The sequence below is a fragment of the Rhagoletis zephyria genome, unplaced genomic scaffold (genome assembly GCF_001687245.7).
Source record: "Rhagoletis zephyria isolate East Lansing unplaced genomic scaffold, Rhagoletis_zephyria_1.1 Rzeph_scaffold_06507, whole genome shotgun sequence".
Taxonomy (NCBI): Eukaryota; Metazoa; Arthropoda; class Insecta; order Diptera; family Tephritidae; genus Rhagoletis; species Rhagoletis zephyria.
In genome coordinates this window covers 1-7932 of record NW_016163590.1, presented here as the reverse complement: position 1 = coordinate 7932, position 7932 = coordinate 1, and positions in this window count along the sequence as shown.

The window sequence follows — 7932 nt, the reverse complement described above, 5'->3', positions numbered from 1 at the left end:
AATAAAATAACTGGATAAGAAGAAAACCTCTAGATTCAATCCAGCAAGGATATATCTAGGGTTGGAAAGTGTCCACGCACACTGGTATTTATATACTAACCGATAACAGCAAGCTAATGTAATTCTCTTTAAAAGAAAAACAAGGAAACTGGTTGAAGTGTCTAACGTTTGCCACCCTACTGCGAGCCAAGTAAAGGACCCCTTGCACTATTTCCAAAACAATACAGACTTTTAACACTATATACATAGCCCATTTCAGACCATCGCTGGCGATTGGGTCGAAGCGGAGACATATTCTAGTTATAGTTTGTGCCTTTAAAATGTTTGTCAAGCTTTATTCAACAAACACGACGAGTACTCGGGAAGTAATTCCGGCCCTTGAAAAATACTTTATGTAGTTACTGTAGTCAACCAATGGAAATTGTGGTCGGCAATTGCTTTACTTCTTTAGAAATCGGTCCTTTTTTCGACTTAAGAGAATTAATAGTAGTGGGGTAGGAGACTTTTTTGTTGTGAGAAATGTTGATACACCTGTGGGGAGAAACAAGAAATTCATTCCGCAATAAAAGGGGAACCCTACGTAATAGACAAAGAAGAAGGAAATGGTAGTTACATCAGACGCAAAGTCGAAAACAGCCAGCTAACCTGGCTGCCGTATAATGAGGTGATAGGCGTTCAATTTCTAATCAGTCGCCCTGAATAATCACAGAAATGATTACAGAACACTGGCAGGCTGTAACATCATCCGCACAAACTTAGTATGCGATCAAATAATCTCTATCGCTTTTGTCGGTTGATGCAAATAAAACATTAAAAATTGGATTTCAGCGAAAAAATATATTCAAAATTAACAAAGTAGCAATTACATTCGTACATTCTTAGTTTAAGCCACTGTACTTAATTATGTACATACATATGTACATATATAAGTTTGTACATATTTATAAAGCTCCTGCCACCTGTCCCAATAAGCAAACAGACAGAATGCATATTTATGTACAAAGAAATCCCTCAGCTACATACATGCATATATTAATATAAAAAATACATAGTTGAATTTGCGGTTAACGCAATGTTGCACACCCGTTCAGCCGGTTGCCACAAGTTACACTAGCTCAGCGGCCTCCTCCTCCGTCTTTGGCATGGCATAGACCACAAACTAACGGCTGCCAGCCAACATTTCCACTGCAGCTATGAGTATATACATACATACTTACATATACATACATACATACTACCAAGTTGCGGTCACATATTCGAAATACCTACCAAAAATACCAAAATTGTTCCATGCCAACGTGTTTGTGTGTGTGTGTGTGTGTGTGATATGTTATTTTCAGGTGCAAAGTACGCAAACAAAACAGGAAAACATTTTATTGCCAAAATAGTTGTACTTTAGTGGTATTAAAATGAGATTTTCAACTTGTTTCAACAACAAATTCAAAATAAGGACGTAAACGAATACAAATGTTTTTGATTGAAAATAAGGCTGGGCTAAATGGCTGCCAGTTTCAAAACAATTTCAATGCAAATAAGAGCTAACAAGAAGGGCTGCAGAAACTTTTCAACATTTTTAATTTGCCATAATTTTGTTCTAAAATATTAGATAGATATTACTCTGAAAGGTTTATCGCTGCTAACTGCCTGGCAGGATTTTGTTATGAGCGCTAAAAATCAGTGAAATAATATCTCGTAAAAAATTTGTGTGTAATCATTGTTTGTAGGTAGTTATTACTAAATACTCTGCAGCTTTGAAACTTGGCCTATGAAAGTGTCACGGTGGCTATTTTAGTAAATATTGCGGCCAGAAATATACAATATTAGAAGCATTGATTAACAGCACTGGCTTACAGCTAAAAGGTTCCATGGGTGCCACTATCCAATGCCTTTGTAGAATTGCTCGTTAATTCTGAAATTCGAGTTAACTTTTTTTACTATTGAGAAGTTTTTGAATTATTTAAAACCTACCGCTATTCAGCTTAAAACAAGAGGCTTGACTCAATCACGTAGCAATTGAATAATCTTAATACGAAGCATGGAAAATGAAAGCTAACAAAATCCTTCATAAACGGTATACAAGAGTGTACATCACTTATCCATAGGCTTGATAGTATCTGAGAAATTAATTAATCATTTCGGATTTTTTTTTTTACGAAAAAATTAAAAAAATGTAAAAATTAACATGAAAAAATTAAAAAAATAACAGATTCTGTGTAGATTTTTTTATTTGTGTTAAAGCCTGGTCCCTTAAAAAAAATGCTGCTACTAATATGGGTAAATAAAGCGATGGGTGGTCAAATGATAATGCGCAAAGATTATTTATATGAAAAATGAGCAGGAAAAAATGTTATCTTCTCATACTCTTGCTAATTTTTCATACAAAAAATCCCTATGCATTTTCATGTGACTACTCATTCCTTTCTTATTTATCCATTCATTTTCTTCTTCTATACAGGATCTGTTATTTTTTAAATTTGTGTCCTCTTAAAGTTTAATTTTTTTAATTTTTTCAGGAAAAAACAAAAAGTCTGTACTTATTAATAAATTTCTCAGAAACCATCAGGCTTATCAAAAAAAGGTGTATGTGCGGTTTATGTAGAATTTTGTTAGCTTTCATCAGGGGTGTATCGTAATTAAATTGTTTAATTAGTTCCTAAGATATACTTGATTAAATGGCACCACCTTTGTTTTAAGCTGAATAGATTATAAATATAGATCCCATACTTGGAAAACTTCATAAATATTGGACCAAAATTGTTATGGCAAAATACATATTATAGCAAGAATAAAAGGTGGATGAAATTGTGATTTCAGAGGTAACTACTGAGCTCCCCATGACCACTGACGGAACGACTAGCAAGCACCTGGTTTTCTCCGATGGTGGGGGAAACTTTTTTTTTTGTTCTATAAGACAGGCCTTAGCATTTATCTTTTTTGTATTTATTATAGCTACATACGTTAATATTACGTACTTAAATTTATCAACTTAGCAAAATATTTTCATTTTTATCATCCAGCTTAATTTGCAGAAAAATCCGGACCGTTTCAAAAATTCCAAGCTCGGGCAGAAACACCATCGAGCCTCTCTCCCACCCTCTCGTGCGGGCCTGTGTATGGTTAAAAAGCTTTCCAATTTTATAGCAATTTTTTCGGTTTCTGTGTGCTGAAAATCTTTCCTTCAACTAACTACACTCATTTAAGTATCGCCGACGATCTTTTTATTTAAGCATTTTAATTAAGTCGTACTATTTAATTATACGAAGTCTTTAATAGTGCGTGCGGCGATATCCTTGTAGAATATCTTCTATTTTTACACTACACTGAATGCCGCATACGACAGATGCATATACATATGTATGTATGTAAATGTATGATAAAGTGCCCTGAGATAGTAGGTGAGCAAAGTAGGCATTCGTATTGCAATTTGCAATCACATAATTACACAGCGTACATATGTACATCCATATTAAAGTAGTAGGTGCGTGCAACAGCAGTTGGATTGGGGCTTTGGCGCACTTCATCGTCGTCGTCGACAACAACAAAAGTGTGTCATGGAGAATAAGCGAACGAGTAAAGGCGGTAAAATGGAAAATGTCCATGGCAGCCAAAATGCCAATGCACTATGAACATTTTCGCGTTGCGACGACCATGCTTGTTGTTTTTGTTGCAGTGCCAGTGCCAGTTGCAGTTGCAGTTACAATTGCTGCTACTATTACTACACAATCAATGCCAATGTAATGCACAGCGCACTGAAGTGTGCGTGTTGATTTGCTGATTTCACGTTTACATTTCAAAATGGGTGTTGGCATTGACAACATACTCTTCCTATGGCTTTCGAAACAAACGTACATACGTACATACACACATATAGGCACGCATACACGTAAATCTCAACAACTCATTTGTCCTTGCAATGCGTCGTGCGGGCGTTGCAACATTGCTTTATTGGCGGCCGGAATTGTGATTTCATTGCGCAGAGATTTTAGATTTTTGTTGTTGCTGATTTCATTGTTATGGTTTTTGTTGTTGCTTACACAATTCAATGCTGTTCATATGTTTAGATGCGTGCATTTTTGCGCTTTAATTGCAACATTTCAGTCGCTTCAAATGGATATTCTTCTATGCTACTACTTAGGCATGCGGGGGCGCTCGTCGTTTTGTGCGTACAACAGGGCGTATGATGAACACACCAAATACGAATACCAATTGATATTTGATTGGTGCGCGAAGTCGGGTCTTTCGGGGATTAGGGTGTTGAGGTGCTCATTTAAATTGCGCGTTTTGATGATTTTTTATACATTTTTTTAGAAATTTTTTAACAATTTCTTAAAAAGAAAAAAAAAATTATTTTCGTGTCTAAATCGCGTGGTTGCGATGTTTTGACAATTTATTTATTTAAATTTTGGGGGCCAAATATATTCGATTCTTTAGTGACAATTGAATTTATTAATCTTTCGAACTCCATCATTTTTCAAAGATAATTGTATCTAGAATATTCAAAGTAAAGGTATTGTCTATGTAGCAAATGAGTACTTTGGAGAAGGTAATTAGTGCACCAGAATTGAAGCGTCCAAGTACAGTTTTAGCAAAATTATGAAGTAGCTGACTTTTAAATAAAAGTTTTTTAGTTTCAAGTCGCTTAAAATTACCGTTGATTTTTAAGATTTTTTTCCCAAGGGTGCTGCACATTTTCTTCCATATAAAAATATGTTTCATGTTCATGCGTTATAAGAAATAAAATGTGCAAGACTATTACAAAAAAAAACCAAAATCAAGCTTTAACAATAAAATGTTACTCATACGGCATGTACGAGTATGTATGTATGAGTGTGGCCGCGTTTCATCATAAAAATCATTACGCATTTTCCTTTGACCATTCACAACTTTTTTTATCTATCCATCAATTTTCTTCTTCTTTTTGTAAAAGAACAGGCTTTAACAAAAATTAAAAGAGAAAATTCCAAAAAATCTGTTCTTTAATCATTTTTTTCCATGTTACAATTTTAAAATTAAAATATCTTGGGAAAAATACCTGATCTATGTAGAAAAACAGAATACAGATTCGTAATCTACGCCTAAAAGTTAAGTTTACGTATTTCGTTTTTTTTTTGTTAGTTCAAAATTTGAAAATTTTCTTATAGTGTAATTTATGTATTTTGAGCGAAAAAATAAGACTCAAATACGTGTAAATACCTATACTTTTCATTTTTATTGGTTTAACTCGAAAAATATAAATCTTTGAAAATTATAACAAAAAATACAAAGGAAAATTTTTTTATTTTTTTTACTAAAATTTTAAAAGTAATGATTATTTTCCGTCTAACCCGTGACAAAAAAGTTTAAAACTTTGTATAAAAAATATCTGAAAACAATGAAACTCGAAGCATTCACATCTTAAAAAAACGGTTTTTAATGAATTCCCGTTAAAGCTGTCCGTTACAATTCCTGAAATAGTACTAAAACAAAAAAGCATTTGGTGTCTTTTAAAAAAGTTTTTTTTTTTAATCTGTACGTTTTTTTTTAAATAATGACTTATATATTATGATTGTGTGTAATTCGAAGCCGTATTTAAAATAGTATTGAAATTTTTCATACATTTTTTAAATATTTAAATTCGATAGAATAATACGAGCACATATGTGTAGTTATAAAACTCTACCTTCTTAGCTTAACTGAATGATGTGATTACACATGTGAAAACGTACCGCGAATCACTTCACGTGCACTTTAGCGTATAAGCAATAAGCGACAGATATTTGCAGTTTCTTAATGCTGCGTACTTACATGAGTCAACGATTTTTTCATTTACTGCCACTCTTATTATTATTGCGATGATGTATTTACTAGGCCCGCTTCTTAAATATTTACGTGCAATATTTTCAGGTATGAATATAAAAAAGAAAAGAAAAAAAAACATAATAATTTAGCCGCATGCGCCACTCCTCCGCCGCCAAATGTGCGCAGTAATACTTTAAGCTTCCTTACCCTTGCCCCTTTAGCACTCCTACTTATTGCTTTTCCGTTCGTCTGACGCTTGGTTCTCGCCGTGGTAGCGGTCGTGCGCGAAACTTTTCGACGTCACCTTCATTACGCCACACTCCACCACTCACCGTTGCACACACAGTTCTTTGTATCGAAGTTGAGTTGGAGAAGAGTGGAAATTCAATTTCACAAATTGGCAGACTTCGACTGCATATCCGCGTATATACATACGTGAGTTGCCGCCAGTTGTCAGTTGCAAGTTGCTAGTGGCAAGCTAGCTGGCCGAGGCCGTGGCAAAGCTTCTGCGGAAGGCGGATGTGCCGACCGACGTCGTCATCCGCCATTCGCGTTATCGTTGTGACATATTGCATCGCGTTGCATTTAGTAATTGCAAAAGTTATGAATGCAACTGGCAGTAGTTTCTTGCTCTTTATTGTTGTTACTGCACTATCGTATAGCTTGTAGTAGGCAGAAGAATCCCGGCATTCAACGAGAATTGCCTACAAATGGAAATCTGCATACATATTTAATACGTACATATGAATGTACATATGTACCTACTCGTGCATGTGCATGTATATGCAAGCGCTTGTGTGTTCACACATGATTTTTCATTGCACATAAATCTGATTGCAGGCGTATTTGTATTATGCTCGCCAAATAAAAGCGCGAACTAACCGATTTAATGGACAAGAATTCCACAGAAGTTACCAGTAAAAGCTGGCGGCACTTTTTCTGTAAATGCATTTGAGTGCTTCTTATAAATGTATGTGTATGCATATACGCATATTTATATGTAAACCTCTATACATGTAAATTGAGATGCAAGTAAACTCGACGTTATGAAAAGCATCGCCGATTTAAGCGCTTTATAGTTGTAAAGAAGTTTTAAGTGATTTAAACTAATGGAATTCTTATGTTAAAATGAATTACGGATGCACACATGAATTATATCTGCACAATATGTATTTATGTAGTATAGTACTTAACCAATAAATCTTTTCTTATGTACGTGCTTTTGCTCTTAGAGATATTATAGATAATCTAGAAGTACATATGTACATATATCGTCGTGAAAATCTTTGGGTGAACATTTAGATAAAGAAAAAAATACAGATAAAGATCTGAATTAAAATCAGGGAAGTGATAAATATAAAAACGAAAATAAAGAAAAACGGCAGAGACAAAAAAATAGGAAAAGAAAAAGATGAAATTGAAGAATAACATGTTATATTGTGTTGTATTGTATTGTGCTGTATTGTATTGTGTTGTTTTTTGTTGTGTTGTGTAGTGTTGTGTTTAATTGTTTTGCGTAGTGTTATCTTATGTTATGTTATTTTATGTTATGTTATGCTATGTTATGTTATGTTATGTTATGTTAAGTTATCTTACGTTATGATGTTATGTCAAGTTATGTTACGTTATGATGTTATGTTATGATGTTATTTTATTCTATTTTATGTTATGTTATTTTATGTTATGTTGTGTTGAGTTGTGTTGTGTTATGTTATGTTTCGAGGGCACGATAGATTTCGAGAATTAAAAAATGTATTTATATCAATATAAATCGATAAACTTTGTATACCTCTGTAAATTTCGAAAACTCGGTTAATTTTGATAGCTCCATATTTTTCGAAAGCTATTGACAAATTTCGATAACTCGTTACACCCTGGTAATACGATAAAATTCGATAAACAGTAGTAACTCGATAAACTTATATAACCTTGAAATTTCTATTCGATAAATCTACAAATTTCAGTAAATCAATAAATATCGATAGTTCGATAATAAATATCGATAACTCTAAGAAATAACTATAGATAACTTGATAAATTTCATTAAATTTACAAATTTCAATAATCCCATAAATTTTTTGTAGCTCGACAACCATCCGAAAATTTCGACAACTAAGTTTCTGTTTCTATAAACTTCCACAACTCAATAAGCAA